The sequence below is a fragment of the Nothobranchius furzeri genome, chromosome 4 (genome assembly GCF_043380555.1).
Source record: "Nothobranchius furzeri strain GRZ-AD chromosome 4, NfurGRZ-RIMD1, whole genome shotgun sequence".
Classification (NCBI taxonomy): domain Eukaryota; kingdom Metazoa; phylum Chordata; class Actinopteri; order Cyprinodontiformes; family Nothobranchiidae; genus Nothobranchius; species Nothobranchius furzeri.
Window position 1 is genome coordinate 12,118,504 of NC_091744.1, and position 17,570 is coordinate 12,136,073.

The window sequence follows — 17,570 nt, forward strand, 5'->3', positions numbered from 1 at the left end:
TCCTATCAGCAGCTATGACGTGCTGCTGCAGTAACGTGCTGCTGACGGCTCCTGTGGAAAGCCGGGGTTAAGGTGCTTTTCCAGGAACACTACTCAGGGCAACTCGGACCGATGCAGTTCAGCCCGACCACGGTTTCCAAGGGCACGCTTTGGTATTTTCTCCCCTATTTTTAGTCCCTGCTCCATTGAGGTACCTGGCAAGGCTGAGTTGGGCCGGTATCGTGATTCTGGCCGCTGATTGGCTAGGGGCTTCATGGAGCTGGCGTGGGAACAAAACTGCTTTCAGATGGGCTGACTCAAACCACGCTGTACAGAGCTGTTTTAGGCTGAGTAGTGCTCCTGGGAAACCACCCTCAGTGTCTACATGAGTGATTCATCACTAAATTGAACAAATCAGCAGCAGCAGCTCCTAGATGTTAGTACTGGGTATGGAATGGAATATGATTTAAAATATAACTCGAGCAAAAGTGTTGTTCTAACCTACAGAACCACCCAGGATAAAAGGCTTAATTTTTCTGTGTTTAAGTTGTCCAGCAACAGTCTTGCAGTCTGTGAACAGATAAATATCTTGGACACTTTATCACAGCCAATATGAGCGACGATGATGATATTTACAGGCAGTGCAGCAAGCTATATGTGCAAGCAAACACCATTGCACGGACATTCAGCTGTTGTTCCACACCTGTTAAAGTGGCATTATTTATAGCATACTGCACACCACTCTATACTGCACATCTGTGGTCATTCTATAAAAAGTCTAGCTTGCACAGGTTACAAGTGGCATACAATGATGCAACGAGAATCCTCCTCAAAATTCCCAGGGGAGGCAGAGCTAGTCAAACGTGTGTTTCTGTGAGCGTGTGCACATTTAAGGCACTTCTAAAAAATTTAATGTTCAAGTTTATGAGACGGCTGCAAGAGTCTTCCAATAGTATTATAGTCGCACTCTCAAATCCCACTGTGAGCTGCTCTCGTTATATGTCTAGGCTGAGAATGCACTGGTTAAAATGTTTGGGTGGATTTATCTCAACTAGTTAGTTTTGTTGTCCCTTACCTCCACTGCAGTTATATCCTGTGATTTTATATAGGCTTTTATTGGTATCAATGTTAATTGGTATCCTTTCTTTTCTTGTGTTTTTCTTGTATCTTTTTCTTTTATCTGTATGTTTCTTTTAAAATGGACTTTAAGTCTGGCAATAAACATATTATAAATCAGCTGCGTTCATGATTTAAAACATGCAGGAGATGTGCTGGAAGCAGACTGCAGCTCCAGGTATGTCAGCTCAATATTTGTTTAAGTCCCAACAGAGCCAACTGCCAGTCTGGAGTTGAAAGTAGAACATTCTGGCCAAAGGGGTGCGATGTGTGCTGGGTGGCTGTTCATTAACCCTCTAAAACAGGAGTATTTGATTCCGGTCCTGGAGGGCCGGTATCCAGCAGGTTTTAGTGGTTTCTCTGCTCCAATATGCTTGATTCAGTGGTTTAATCACCTGTGCAGCAGTTCAGGCTCTGCAGAAGCTTAACCCCGTAAATTTCCAGCGCAATGGGGTTTTGTCCCTCGGGCGGGACGCTGGAATGCTAAGGAGTTAATCGCCTGCTGGTTGAAATCAGGTGTGTCGAAACGGAGTTAAAACTAAAACGTGCTTGATACCGGCCCTCCAGGCTGGGAACTTCATACCACTGCTGTTAACGGCCATTTTAGCACACACTGGCTCAAGAAAATTTTAAAATATAAAAATTTCATATCATGGCTTTAAAATGTGTGTAGGACTCCGACATAGGGTTCAGACGTTTTGCTGCAACTGTAAACACAATTTTCTGTAATTATTGAATTTGAAGTTGATTAAACTACAGCTAATCACGACGTACTAGCGGCATGAGCTGCCCTGTAAGACATCTTTTTAGTGACGTATGACAAACAGCTCTTCACCATTTAGAGGAATTTAGATTTTTATGATGATTTATGACAAAATTCCTTAAAATGAATAACTGAACCTAGTTTATCTTTATGTAGATGGTAAAGTGTAGTGAAACAGCGTTAGTCTCAGTCGGCATAAGCAGCAGGGCCCTGCAGGGAATCGAACCCCGTCTCATTACTGAGAGTTCCGTTACCAGAGCCTTTTGCTTTGGGCGACCGGAGACGGTAAAGCAAAACCTGCATCAACAAAGCATTTAATGTTGGAACATAAATTCTGTCTTGAAGCAGGAAAAAAGAAACCGTCAGACTAAAAAATTATTTCTAATTAAATTCATTTTAGTATTTTATAAACGTTTTACAGATTTAGAGCCTCCTTTGACTTTTATGCTTTTAGTTTACTTCTCGTTCTTTTACGATGTTTATCCGTTTTTTAGCCGCGGTCAAACGCATCGTAATTTTGTTCTGCGGTGAATCTTAAAGTTATGTTGAATGTAAATAATCTGAGTCTTTATTGCTTTAATCATTTACATGTTTAGACTATATTTTATTAGCCTTTAATATTTTAGTATTTATTGTTTACATTTTGTAAAGAGCTATTTTTAAACGCGTGCACATTTAAACACTAAAACCTTTGTTTGCTCCGTCTGTGTCAGAGCTCTGCTGTTCAGCTCCTTCCTGGTTCCTGCAGGACCACAAAGCCCAGAGAAGCTAAGTCCAGCAGGACGTGAGGACACAAACAGACACGGAGAGCTCCTCCTGAACCTGGAATCAAACTTTTCTACAGATTATTTAGAACAGTTTCTTGTGACAGAACAGTTAGTGAAACAGAAAGGACCTGATGAAGATGATGTTATCGTCCTTGTCTTTCATACGGATCAAAGATCACCCCAGCTTATGCTCATGTCACCAAGTAGACGTCCCATTTCTCACTAAGACCTGCTCTATCTGCTCTACCAGATTATCAGGAGCATCACTGTAGTTGTAGTTTTGCCTCCATCTTCCTGCCCTCCTTGGTCTCTTGTTTATCTTCTACCACCTCTCACCATCCATCTCAGGTGGGATCTTGTTTGCTCCGATGGCCTCTTGTGTTCCAGGCTTACATCTTTTAGTGAACGTTAGAATATCATGTACTAATATATATGCATGTGTGTGTGTGTGTGTGTGTATGATGCTAAACCAGACTGCCTGCTCCATCAGATGAAAAGGAAATCCTCTCAGAACCCAAATAAAATAGAAGATTTAGCAACCAGACACAGAAGCCCAGGTGAAACCGTCCACATCAGCATCTCCAGTTCTACCAGCTCTAAAAACACACTTCTTAAATAATAAAACACTAAACTCAGCCAAGGGATGAAGACGTCCTGGTGCCAGATGCAACCTAAGACATCACCAGTTCAGCTGACTTGATAAAACACTTGGTGACTAAAACAAACATCTGGTGACCTGGTAAAAAACAGTCCTGGTGCAACAAGCTACCTGAGACAAACCTTTCCAGTCGACCAGTTCAAGAAAGAAAGAAATGATCTTCAGTGGTGCTGCACTGGAACAAAAAAATATCTCTAGTCCGAGTCGGAGTCGTCCCATCTTGGTCTCTTCGGTGGGATGTACGGGAAGCGCTCTCCAGTCCTCTTCTGGCTGGATCCAAGGACTGAGGTAGAAGGACTGGGTTCTTCTACATCCTGGACCTCTTCAGCGCTCCCGTGGGCAGGCCTGGGATCTTCTGGAAGCTCTTCCGGTGGGGCCGGAGGAGCTACCGCCAGCCAGAAGTCTTCTGGTGGTGGAAGCTGCTGGTCTTCATCGCTATCCAGAACTGAGCTACCATAACCAGAGTCCACACTAGAAGCCATAAAACCTTCTAAAGCTGACCAATCTGAGCTACTGTCAGTCTCCTCCAACTCCTCATCACTACTCAGACCCTCAATAGCAAACTCTGCCTCTACTGGAGGAGCCTGACCATGACCCACAAACACCACGTCATCATCAGGAATGTGAAGGGCTGGGTACCTACCTTCATCTTCATCGAGAATCCGGATGACCTCAGGGGCCGCTGCAGTCACGGGATGCTCCACGATGAAGATGCCTGTGAGGACAAAACAAGACACATTAAATCCACTTGTGTCATAAAACAGTTATGAAAAAGCTACAATGACTTGTTTACAATACAAGAGATGTGTTTCTGCATCTGCATGTGTGCACAAGACACACTTTACTAATCTGGTTGTTTTTGGGGTTTAACAGGTTAAAACCGAGTTCTGCTTTTACTCAAAAAGTTTCCATTTTTAATTTATGTGATTGTTTATTATTTATGTTTCATGTTTATAGCTGATGTATTTCTAAAAAGATGTAATGTTTTACAGCTTGCAGACACAACACTGCTCAAATAAAGTTGTTTTAAAATGGGCTCTATAAAAATAAACAGAAGACTCATTAAACTGGTGAAAAGTGTTTAAAATAGATTCAAACGGACAGAAATGCATTTATAAACCTGAGAACCAACTCAGAGAACACATCAAACTTTCTACTTGGATAAAACAGATGAAGTCCTTAAAGATCAAAGGTCTCTAGTTCACTCAGATTAATGGAAACAACTCATGTTCACCGATGCTAACAGGCCGAAGCTAAAGCTAGCTGTACGTTCTAGCATGTTCTACGTCATGATGTTTCATACCTGGTTCATCGTTGCTATGGTCACAAAAACAACATGTTTTTGTTTGAATACAAAACATCTGATGTATTCAAACTGGAGATTACAAAAGCACAACGGCACTAAAAGTCCTCACTGCTATTACATAATTAGCTAAGTGACAGTTCGAAAACAGCTGCAGTAATAGCTTCTGTCCACCAGAGGGCTGAGAGACCTCTCGGGTGCACCTGCTGCAAAGAGACGGGTTAGGAATCTGTTGCACGCATGTGCGTGTATACGTCATAGAATTAGAACGTGCTCGACTATAAAAGCTCATCGAATTTTTAAAAGTCTTTCTTTCGAACTTGCGCTAGAGCAGGCAGCACTTGGTCGAGAGAGTCTCTTGAGATTTGCTTCAAAAGTAGCCCTTGGACGAGCTTGGAGAACCTCTGCAGAGCAGAAATCGCTGAAGAAGTTTGTGGCTAGCTGAAGAAGACCCGAGAACCAACCTACCAGAGCGATGTTGGTCTTCAGGGAGGAGCACGGTAAGCTAACATCCGTTAAATTCTCCATCTGACTTATTTCATGTTTCCTAAAGGACAAACTACTGAAACATTATTATAATGTTAAATTTGTGTATTTGAGAGACCGAATGTGTGTTTTAAAATCACATTTGGTGTTTTACTCGTGAACAAGACCCCTAGATCTCCTCCACTTGAGGCAGGACCTCTCCACCGACCTGGAGTTGACAAACGCTCTTTTCCGATTGAGAACCGTGGTCTCAGACTTGGAGGTGCTGATCCTCATCCCAGCCTCTTCACACTCGGCTGCAACCTCCCCAGCAAGAGCTGTAGGTCGGAGCCTGATGAAGCTGGGAGGACCACATCGTCCGCATAAAGCAGAGATGAGGGTGCGAGATCGACAGGCGGATTGGGGCAGCGTCTGCAGTGATGCGGCCGCTGAACCGGTCAGTTGTGGGGAAGAAGGAGCTGAGCCGGAAAGCAAGGCTCTCGGTTTACCAGTCAATCTACCGCCCAGTCCTCCCCTGTGGTCATGAGCTTTGTGTAATGACCGAAAGGACACGATCGCGGATACAAGCGTCTGAAATGAGTTTTCTCCGCGGGGTGGCTGGGTCAGCCTTAGGGATAGGGTGCGGAGCTCGGACATTCGGTAGAGACTCGGAATAGAGCCGCTGCTCCTCCATATCGAGGAGTCAGTTGAGGTGGTTTGGGCATCTTGTTAGAAGGCCTCCTGAACGCCTCCCTGGTGAGGTGTTTTGGGCATGTCCTGCTGGCGGGAGGCCCCCTGGACGGCACAGGACACGATGGAGAAAGTACATATCCGAACTGGCCCAGGAACGCCTTGGGGTCCTGCCGGAGGAGCTGGTGGAGGTGGCCGGAGAGAGGACGGTGTGGAGCTCCCTAGTTGGGATGCTGCCCTCGCGACCCGGACACGGATAGCGGAAGAAGACGAGACGAGATTTGGTGTTTTATGGAGGTGAAACATGTTTTCTGTGGACAAGTGACGCTCAAATTCCCCTGGAACAGTTTGAACACATCAAATATTTTTACTAGTTTTGTTCTGGCATGTCGGTTTCTTTTGTATTATTGATATAAAAGAGGATGGACAGCCGCGAGGTGAGTGAGCGCGAGGAGCGCCTGTTGGTTTTTGTCAGCTGGGCAAGCAAAATAAAAGCTGAATATGTGGTTCTTTTAGCGGGATAGAGACAAAAGGTTTCTCACATTAGCACCGACCTGTGACTCAACCTCATCACACAGCCTCAGCATCTTGAGAGTCCCAGCAGGTCGGTGGGATGACTATATCATACTAGAGAGGACCGTTAAAAGAAAACTACCAATTTGGTTTCAGCAAATCCATTTAGTTCAATTTTACATTGAAAATTTTTTTCGTGACCATAGCAACGATGAACCAGGTATGAAACGTCATGACGTAGAACATGCTAGAACGTACAGCTAGCTTTAGCTTCGGCCTGTTAGCATCGGTGAACATGAGTTGTTTCCATTAATCTGAGTGAACTAGAGACCTTTGATCTTTAAGGACTTCATCTGTTTTATCCAAGTAGAAAGTTTGATGTGTTCTCTGAGTTGGTTCTCAGGTTTATAAATGCATTTCTGTCCGTTTGAATCTATTTTAAACAGTTTTCACCAGTTTAATGAGTCTTCTGTTTATTTTTATAGAGCCCATTTTAAAACAACTTTATTTGAGCAGTGTTGTGTCTACAAGCTGTAAAACATTACATCCTTTTAGAAATACATCAGCTATAAACATGAAACATAAATAATAAACAATCACATAAATTAAAAATGGAAACTTTTTGAGTAAAAGCAGAACTCGGTTTTAACCTGTTAAACCCCAAAAACAACCAGATTAGTAAAGTGTGTCTTGTGCACACATGCAGATGCAGACACACATCTCTTGTATTGTAAACAAGTCATTGTAGCTTTTTCATAACTGTTTTATGACACAAGTGGATTTAATGTGTCTTGTTTTGTCCTCACAGGCATCTTCATCGTGGAGCGTCCCGTGACTGCAGGGGTCCCTGAGGACGTCATCCGGATTCTCGATGAAGATGAAGGTAGGTACCCAGCCCTTCACATTCCTGATGATGACGTGGTGTTTGTGGATCTTAGACAGGCTCCTTCACAAGTGGTAGAGTTTGTTATTGAGGGTCTGAGTAGTGATGAGGAGTTGGAGGTAGAGTTTGCTTTTTTTGAGGGTCTGCGTAGAGATGAGGAGTTGGAGGAGACTGACAGTAGCTCAGATTGGTCAGCTTTAGAAGATTTTATGGCTTCTAGTGTGGACTCTGGTTATGGTAGCTCAGTTCTGGATAGCGATGAAGACCAGCAGTTTCCACCACCAGAAGACTTCTGGCTGGCGGTAGCTCCTCCGGCCCCGCCGGAAGAGCTTCCAGAAGATCCCAGGCCTGCCCACGGGAGCGCTGAAGAGGTCCAGGATGTAGAAGAACCCACTCCTTCTACCTCGGTCCTTGGATCCATCCAGAAGAGGACTGGAGAGCGCTTCCCGTACATCCCACCGAAGAGACCAAGATGGGACGACTCTGACTCGGACTAGAGATATTTTTTTGTTCCAGTGCAGCACCACTGAAGATCATTTATTTCTTTCTTTCTTTCTTGAACTGGTCGACTGGAAAGGTTTGTCTCAGGTAGCTTGTTGCACCAGGACTGTTTTTTACCAGGTCACCAGATGTTTGTTTTAGTCACCAAGTGTTTTATCAAGTCAGCTGAACTGGTGATGTCTTAGGTAGCGTCTGGCACCAGGACGTCTTCATTCGTTGGCTGAGTTTAGTGTTTTATTATTTAAGAAGTGTGTTTTTAGAGCTGGTAGAACTGGAGATGCTGATGTGGACGGTTTCACCTGGGCTTCTGTGTCTGGTTGCTAAATCTTCTATTTTATTTGGGTCCTGAGAGGATTTCCTTTTCATCTGATGGAGCAGGCAGTCTGGTTTAGCATCATACACACACACACACACACACACACACACACACACACACACATGCATATATATTAGTACATGATATTCTAACGTTCACTAAAAGATGTAAGCCTGGAACACAAGAGGCCATTGGAGCAAACAAGATCCCACCTGAGATGGATGGTGAGAGGTGGTAGAAGATAAACAAGAGACCAAGGAGGGCAGGAAGATGGAGGCAAAACTACAACTACAGTGATGCTCCTGATAATCTGGTAGAGCAGATAGAGCAGGTCTTAGTGAGAAATGGGACGTCTACTTGGTGACATGAGCATAAGCTGGGGTGATCTTTGATCCGTATGAAAGACAAGGACGATAACATCATCTTCATCAGGTCCTTTCTGTTTCACTAACTGTTCTGTCACAAGAAACTGTTCTAAATAATCTGTAGAAAAGTTTGATTCCAGGTTTAGGAGGAGCTCTCCATGTCTGTTTGTGTCCTCACGTCCTGCTGGACTGAGCTTCTCTGGGCTTTGTGGTCCTGCAGGAACCAGGAAGGAGCTGAACAGCAGAGCTCTGACACAGACGGAGCAAACAAAGGTTTTAGTGTTTAAATGTGCACGCGTTTAAAAATAGCTCTTTACAAAAGTTAAACAATAAATACTAAAATATTAAAGGCTAATAAAATATAGTCTAAACATGTAAATGATTAACTCATTCACTGCCAGCCGTTTCCTGATCACTAACGGCCTTCGCTGCCAGCGTTTCTCACCGTTTTTACTGTTTTTTTTAAGAGTCACAGAACGTTGCGCGCTAGCATGATGTCGACGCCAAAAACACCAAAACAAAGAGGAGACTCACCTCTTACATCAGGAAGAAGCTGCGTGTTTCGAGCGTTATCCGTTCTTTCATAATCCGTTGTCAAATTGTGATCGGCAGACGCTTTTGCGGTTCGCGCCTCACTTTTTTTACAGGAACGGCCCAAAACGATCTCCAAACACATGGATGTGTTGCTTCCTGATCATGTGATCTGTGACATATGCGGATGAAGATCGACTTCAGGGCTGAGATGTTTGTTCTCTCAGCGCGGCGACTCGTTCCGATGCTCAAACAGTAAAAAAAAAATGCAAATGACAACTTTAGTCGTCATTGGCAGTGAATGAATTAAAGCAATGAAGACTCAGATTATTTACATTCAACATAACTTTAAGATTCACCGCAGAACAATAATACGATGCTTTTGACCGTGGCTAAAAAACGGATAAACATCGTAAAAGAACGAGAAGTAAACGAAAAGCATAAAAGTCAAAGGAGGCTCTAAATCTGTAAAACGTTTATAAAATACTCAAATGAATTTAATTAGAAATAATTTTTTAGTCTGACGGTTTCTTTTTTCCTGCTTCAAGACAGAATTTATGTTCCAACATTAAATGCTTTGTTGATGCAGGTTTTGCTTTACCGTCTCCGGTCGCCCAAAGCAAAAGGCTCTGGTAACGGAACTCTCAGTAATGAGACGGGGTTCGATTCCCTGCAGGGCCCTGCTGCTTATGCCGACTGAGACTAACGCTGTTTCACTACACTTTACCATCTACATAAAGATAAACTAGGTTCAGTTATTCATTTTAAGGAATTTTGTCATAAATCATCATAAAAATCTAAATTCTTCTAAACAGTGAAGAGCTGTTTGTCATACATCACTAAAAAGATGTCTTACAGGGCAGCTCATGCCGCTAGTACGTCGTGATTAGCTGTATTTTAATCAACTTCATATTCAATAATTACAGAAAATTGTGTTTACAGTTGCAGCAAAACGTCTGAACCCTATGTCGGAGTCCTACACACATTTTAAAGCCATGATATGAAATTTTTATATTTTAAAATTTTCTTGAGCCAGTGTGTGCTAAAATGGCCGTTAACAGCAGTGGTATGAAGTTCCCAGCCTGGAGGGCCGGTATCAAGCACGTTTTAGTTTTAACTCCGTTTCGACACACCTGATTTCAACCAGCAGGCGATTAACTCCTTAGCATTCCAGCGTCCCGCCCGAGGGACAAAACCCCATTGCGCTGGAAATTTACGGGGTTAAGCTTCTGCAGAGCCTGAACTGCTGCACAGGTGATTAAACCACTGAATCAAGCATATTGGAGCAGAGAAACCACTAAAACCTGCTGGATACCGGCCCTCCAGGACCGGAATCAAATACTCCTGTTTTAGAGGGTTAATGAACAGCCACCCAGCACACATCGCACCCCTTTGGCCAGAATGTTCTACTTTCAACTCCAGACTGGCAGTTGGCTCTGTTGGGACTTAAACAAATATTGAGCTGACATACCTGGAGCTGCAGTCTGCTTCCAGCACATCTCCTGCATGTTTTAAATCATGAACGCAGCTGATTTATAATATGTTTATTGCCAGACTTAAAGTCCATTTTAAAAGAAACATACAGATAAAAGAAAAAGATACAAGAAAAACACAAGAAAAGAAAGGATACCAATTAACATTGATACCAATAAAAGCCTATATAAAATCACAGGATATAACTGCAGTGGAGGTAAGGGACAACAAAACTAACTAGTTGAGATAAATCCACCCAAACATTTTAACCAGTGCATTCTCAGCCTAGACATATAACGAGAGCAGCTCACAGTGGGATTTGAGAGTGCGACTATAATACTATTGGAAGACTCTTGCAGCCGTCTCATAAACTTGAACATTAAATTTCTTAGAAGTGCCTTAAATGTGCACACGCTCACAGAAACAAACGTTTGACTAGCACTGCCTCCCCGAAGAGTTTTGAGGAGGATTCTCGTTGCATCATTGTATGCCACTTGTAACCTGTGCAAGCTAGACTTTTTATAGAATGACCACAGATGTGCAGTATGCTTTAAATAATGCCACTTTAACAGGTGTGGAACAACAGCTGAATGTGCGTGCAATGGTGTTTGCTTGCACATATAGCTTGCAGCACTGCCTGTAAATATCATCATCGTCGCTCATATTGGCTGTGATAAAGTGTCCAAGATATTTTATCTGTTCACAGACTGCAAGACTGTTGCTGGACAACTTAAACACAGGAAAATTAAGCCTTTTATCCTGGGTGGTTCTGTAGGTTAGAACAACACTTTTGCTCGAGTTATATTTTAAATTATATTCCATTCCATACCCAGTAGTAACATCTAGGAGCTGCTGCTGCTGATTTGTTCAATTTAGTGATGAATCACTCATGTAGACACTGAGGGTGGTTTCCCAGGAGCACTACTCAGCCTAAAACAGCTCTGTACAGCGTGGTTTGAGTCAGCCCATCTGAAAGCAGTTTTGTTCCCACGCCAGCTCCATGAAGCCCCTAGCCAATCAGCGGCCAGAATCACGATACCGGCCCAACTCAGCCTTGCCAGGTACCTCAATGGAGCAGGGACTAAAAATAGGGGAGAAAATACCAAAGCGTGCCCTTGGAAACCGTGGTCGGGCTGAACTGCATCGGTCCGAGTTGCCCTGAGTAGTGTTCCTGGAAAAGCACCTTAAGGCTGCAGAACCAGGCATATCAGCTCTACTAACTCCAACAGACCTGACCGGCAATCTGAAGTTGCAAGTGTGGTATTCTGGCCACAGAGCGGTGAGGGTCTGAGTGACATTTCATTCACCATGTAAAGGGTCATTTTGGCACATGCTGGCTCAAGAAAATGAGTTCAAAATACGAAAAAGTTGTAAAGTATCACTTTAAGTTATCTTGGTGTCATGGTCTGGGGTGAGTCCTCCTCTCTTTGCTAAACCTTCTCTGAACTTCTCCTGCAGGTGGGCGTGTCAAGGAGTGGACCAGCTGCAGCCCATCTGCTCATCAGTTGGCCAGGGACATATAAGCTGCTGGGAGACATCTTTATTCGCTGGATGATTAACTCAACTTCGGTATCTATGACTCCCGAGCCTGATTACTGAGTAATCCGAATAGATATCGTCCAAGTCGTACTTCTAGCCAGATTGCTGGTTCCTGTGTGTTTTTCCAAGCTTGCCTGATTTTTGTAAGCTGCCTCTTCTCCAGATTTCTACCACCACCTTTCACACCGTCCTGCAACCTACCGGACCAGTCCCGCTGTCTCCCAGCCGCTCCCTGGCTGTCCGCTCCATACTGACCTTACCTTACCGGATCCTGCTCCCTATTCCGTGCTCAGCTCCTCCAGTCCTCCAGCAACCTGGAAACCCAGTCTCCTGTGATCCAGCATGTGTCTCTGTCTCCCACTCCTCACGGACTACCCCCCCAGAACAACTCTTCTCTGGTTTCCCCTGGATCACAAACTGTAAGTCTCGACCTGTACCTCATTTGTCCGGATCCTCAACATCCACTAACTCTTGGTTGTGATGTAGACATTTACAACTACATTCTTAATTTTTTTTTGTTAGATTCTTCCTGACACTGTATAAGTTACCAAAAAAAAAAATCTGTGTCTAAAATGTTCATCTTAAAACAAAGTTTTAGTATATGAAATGTTGAGGTTCTTCATGTGTTAGAGGAATACAAAACAATACGCTTAAAATTAAGATTTGTTAAGAAAGTCGTTGATCTGTGCGATGTTTGGAAAAATTTTTGACATTTGAAAAGAAATTTCAAATAAAGGTTGTTTATTACACCCTGTGCCTAATTTCTTTTATTATAAATTCTTTGTCTTGATTTAAAACAAAACCTATTAATGATTCTTGATTGCAGAAGATTAATCTTGTACAGTTGCTTGTTCCAAGATTGTTCATCTCAACATGAGAGGGATAAAAAACTGAAAAAAGCACCAACAGGCTAGTTTTGAGTTAATTTTATTTAATTTTGCACTTGAAATTAGTGTTTCACTACTTGTATTAAGAAATCTGTCACTTGTCTAAAGTGTAGATATTTTTTCTTATTTCAAGAAGTCTTACCAAGTGCAATTATCTTGCTGCACTGGCAGATTATTTCACTTAATTTAAGGTCATTTAGACTAAATTCAACTATTTTTTAGCTTATTTTAAGATGGCTAATTTTTGCAGTGAAACCTTCAACTTGCGTTTTGGAACCAATCCCAACCAAATTATTTAAAGAAGCATTTCCTTTGGTTACTGCCCCCATTCTACATATAATAAATCTATCCTTAGTAAATGGATATGTACCACAAGATTTTAAGGTTGCTGTAATCAAACCTTCACTTAAGAAGCCTTCTCTGGATCCAGATGACCCAATGAATTATAGATCAATATCTAACCTTCCATTTTTATCCATAGTCCTGGACAAAATAGTGGCCATCCAAGTAAGTGAGCATTTAAACACTAATGCTCTGTTTGAGGAATTTCAGTCTGGTTTTAGAGAGTATCACAGCACTGAAACTGCGTTAGTGAGAGTTACAAATGATATTCTCATGGCCTCGGATAAGAATCTTGTGTCTGTTCTAGTCTTGTTAGATCTCAGTGCTACCTTTGACACAGTTGATCACAATGTTCTTTTAGAAAGACTTGAACATGTTGTAGGGATCAAAGGAACAGCGCTAGGCTGGTTTAAATCCTACCTGTCTGACAGATTTCATTTTGTAAATGTACATGACAAATCGTCTTCATACTCCAGGGTTACTTGTGGAGTACCACAGGGTTCAGTGCATGGACCAATTCTTTTTACTATATATATGCTCCCAATTGGTAAAATCATTAGACAGCATGGGATAAACGTCCACTGTTATGCTGACGATACTCCGTTATATTTATCCATTAACCCTGATGAACCTAATCGGTTGGGTAGATTACAGGCTTGTCTTGAGGACATAAAAAATTGGATGACTCTAAACTTTTTGCTTTTAAATCAAGACAAGACGGAAGTTCTCATCTTTGGACCATAAATCCAGAAAAGGAAATTGCTTAGCCAATCACCTGACCTGAATGGCATTACATTAATCTCCGAGAACAAAGTAAGGAACCTTGGTGTTATCTTTGACCATGACATTCAAATCCCAGGTTAAACAGGTTTGTAGGATTTCCTTTTTCCATGCACCTTCGGAATATTGCTAAGATTAGAAGCATCCTTTCCAGGAGTGATGCTGAAAAACTAGTTCATGCATTTATTACATCAAGACTGGATTACTGTAATTCATTACTCTCAGGAAGTCCACAGAATGTAGTTAAAAGTCTTCAGCTTGTCCAAAATGCTGCAGCTAGAGTTCTGATGAGAATTAAAAAGAGAGATTATATCTCTCCTGTCTTAGCTTCCCTACATTGGCTACCTGTTAAATTCAGAATAGATTTTAAGATCCTTCTTCTCACATAAAAAGCTCTTAATAATCAAGCTCCATCATACATCAGTGATCTGATTGTTCCATACGTTCCTAACCGAGCATTTCGCTCTCAGACTGCAGGTCTACTGGTGGTTCCCAGAATATCTAAAATTAGGATGGGAGGCAGATCTTTTAGTTATCAGGCTCCTCTCCTGTGGAACCAGCTCCCAGCCTTAGTGCATGAGGCAGACACTTTGTCTACTTTTAAGAATAGGCTTAAAACATTTTTATTTGATAAGGCCTATGGTTAAAATCTGATGTTAGCCTAAATCTGGACAAGTGGGGGAGTAGAGGGAGGTGGAGTGTACAGTCGGTAAAGACGGCTCTCCCTTGTCCTGACTCCAACATGCCTCCATCTAAATAGGATAGATTATCATGAGTTATCTCTGTAGTTATGCTGCTATAGGCTTAAGCCTGATTTATGCTTCTCCGTCTGCGTCAGTGCGGAGACACGCAACGCCATTATCTGTCCTTGCGTAGGGCTTCGGCAGGCACGCAAGTACGTACGGAGTCGAGCCCACTTTTTTAAACATCCGTCGAACGAGACGGATTACGCAAGCTTGTGATTGGTCAGGACGCAGCTGTTGTTTACAGCGCCGCCATTGCAAAGAGAGCCGAGTTTAACTAGCAGCAGACATGGAGAAGCTTGAAGAATACCTCGCGAAAAAACTCTAAAAATATGAACGTTTAAATCCCGTGACTGGAGGAGTGAAAAGATGCGCAGCAAGCGTTTTATTTGTGGACGGAAATGACAGGAAACGTGGGTTTAGAGGTGGGGAGCGCATGAAGAGGTGGGAGAATGAGAGACAAATATGTCCGTGTTAAAAGTCTCTTATCTACCCAAAAACACAATATAAACACACGATCTTGGACCGATACATGACAGGATACCACAGAACAGCGCTGCACCCTCTGTTGTCCTGCCCGGCAATTGCTTTGCAACACTCTCCAGGAGACAGAGAAGCACAAGCGCAAAACGCTTCCGTCAATCCGTGCGTATCTGTCCCTTGCGGAGCTGACGGAGAAGCATAAACCAGGCTTTAGACTGCTGGAAGATACACTGACCACTTTTCACATTCTACTGCTTTCTTCCACAATCTGCTCTTTAACTGTATTATTTTCTGCAATTTCAGCTGTTAACTTTATTTTCTCTCTGTTTTTCTCCCCAGAAGAAGCTACAACAATGTTCTGCTGAGCTGTGGTGGCCTCATGGAGGGGGCTATTGTCTAGCACACTGCTGCTAACCACTTAAACTTTCTCCCTCTCCTGATAATAACTTTTTGCTTTCCTTGACAGTGGATGTGCTACTACTAGTTTATCTGTTTAATTATAGATCCACTAGGATAAATATAATAAAGTTTATCTCTCACCAAATAGAATATTTACTAAGAAATCACAATATAACTATAGACACATTACTTTGTCTTTGTGTGTGTGTGTGTGTGTGTGTGTGTGTGTGTGTGTGTGTGTGTGTGTGTGTGTGTGTGTGTGTGTGTGTGTTCTCGATCCCCAGTGAGTCGTGGAGGATGGCTGCTTATACTGAGCCAGGATTCTCTGGAGGTTTCTTCCTGTTAAAAGGGAGTTTTCCTCTCCACTGTCGCTTTATGCTTGCTTAGTATGAGGATTGCTGTAAAGTCATTGACACTAGTCAGTGACTTGATGCAATTTGCTGGGTTCCTTATATAGGAAACATTTTTTCTGATTGGCTCAATGAACTGACCTGAATTGGAATATTTATTACGTGAAATGCCTTGAGGCGACTCTTGTCGTGATTTGGCGCTATATAAATAAACTTGAATTGAATAGAAGAAAACTCCCCAGTCACCACTAACTATCCTGTTTATTTATTGCAGATGGCTGCACTGATTATTTTTACATGATTTGTTCTGTAAAAGTTGGCATTTTTGGTAGTCTACAGTTTTTTTTGTCAGTTTAAATTACAATTACAGAGGTAATTCTAAAATATTATGGATCATGATAAAGATCTATTGGAGAGGGGGGGGGGGGTTCAAAGGGGGCCTCGCCCTGGGAGTAATTCCATGTAGAACCGCCACTGGTTGTACCTCACGTGTGTTGGTCTCTTATTATTATTATCAAGCATAAAACCTTCATGTGTAGAGATGAACACCGGCGATCTGATTTATGTGCAAGTGTCTTAAGAATTCATAGCTGGTCTGATCCTTAGCGTAACTACGTACTGTACGAGCAGGAGGACACTGACATGAGCAAAAAGCAGGGACTATGCACACGCTCGAAACAACACCAACAATAACAGCAAGAGCACCAACAACAACGTGAGAAGAGACGACATGCGGGTCAGGAAGTCCAGCGAACCACTGGCCTCCACTCATACAGAGGAGAAACGGAGGCTACGACGCATCTGGAAAAATGAATCCTTTTGATATTTTAGAGGAGAGACGGACGCAAAGAGAGCGGTCTGTGTTTCAGTGTGCTTTTAAAAATCCTCATCAGAGCGTGTCGTGTTTGTTCATCTCTCCGTCTACTTGCCTTTGAGACAATTAGTGTGCTTAGTTTCTTCGTAAGACTGCACCCGAAAGTTTGTCTAAGCCAGCCTTTTTTGTGTTGAGATGAATTATTGTGCTTCTCGGTCCACGCAGCAGTCTGAGGCTGGGTGGAGGTAACGCGCTGGGCTGCAGAGGTCAGAGGTTGTGTGGGAGCAGCTTCCTCGCATCAGGAGAAGGAGCCAGAGCTACTGCACCAGATAAAGAGGACTCCCTCTTCAAGGCTACTCAGGAAGCACTTAACATGGGAGGGCCAGACGCTCAAACACGAGCTCCCCAAAGCGCCAGCATTTAGTCTTGGGAGCGCCGTCTTCTCACACACCTACATGTCATGAGGGATGGGTCAGGGGGAGGGGGGCTGGAGATCAGTCGAGCATTGCATCCAGTTGGTCTGCCAAGTCGTCAAACATGCTGCCGATGTCATCCAGGATAGAGACGGTTCCTTTTTGGCTGGAAAATTTTGAAAAAGAAAAATGGAATAATTAGCTTTTATTGAGACTTCGATAAACATGCTGACAGAATCAATGAGTCAAGTGTGGAGGTGAGTTCCTCCACTGATGGAAAGCAGCTTTAAGATTCAGTTTATGGGTGACATTCACTATTTTCACACACACACACACACCTGACAAACTCAGAAACATACAATAGAGTCGACTAATTGTAAAGATCAACAAAAAGTAATGATAAATCCCATAATAATAATATAAATCATGATTTTTGTTTATTGTTTATACTTAAAAAACTCATGTTTTACAATTGTTTTCATTTTATAGGAGAATGA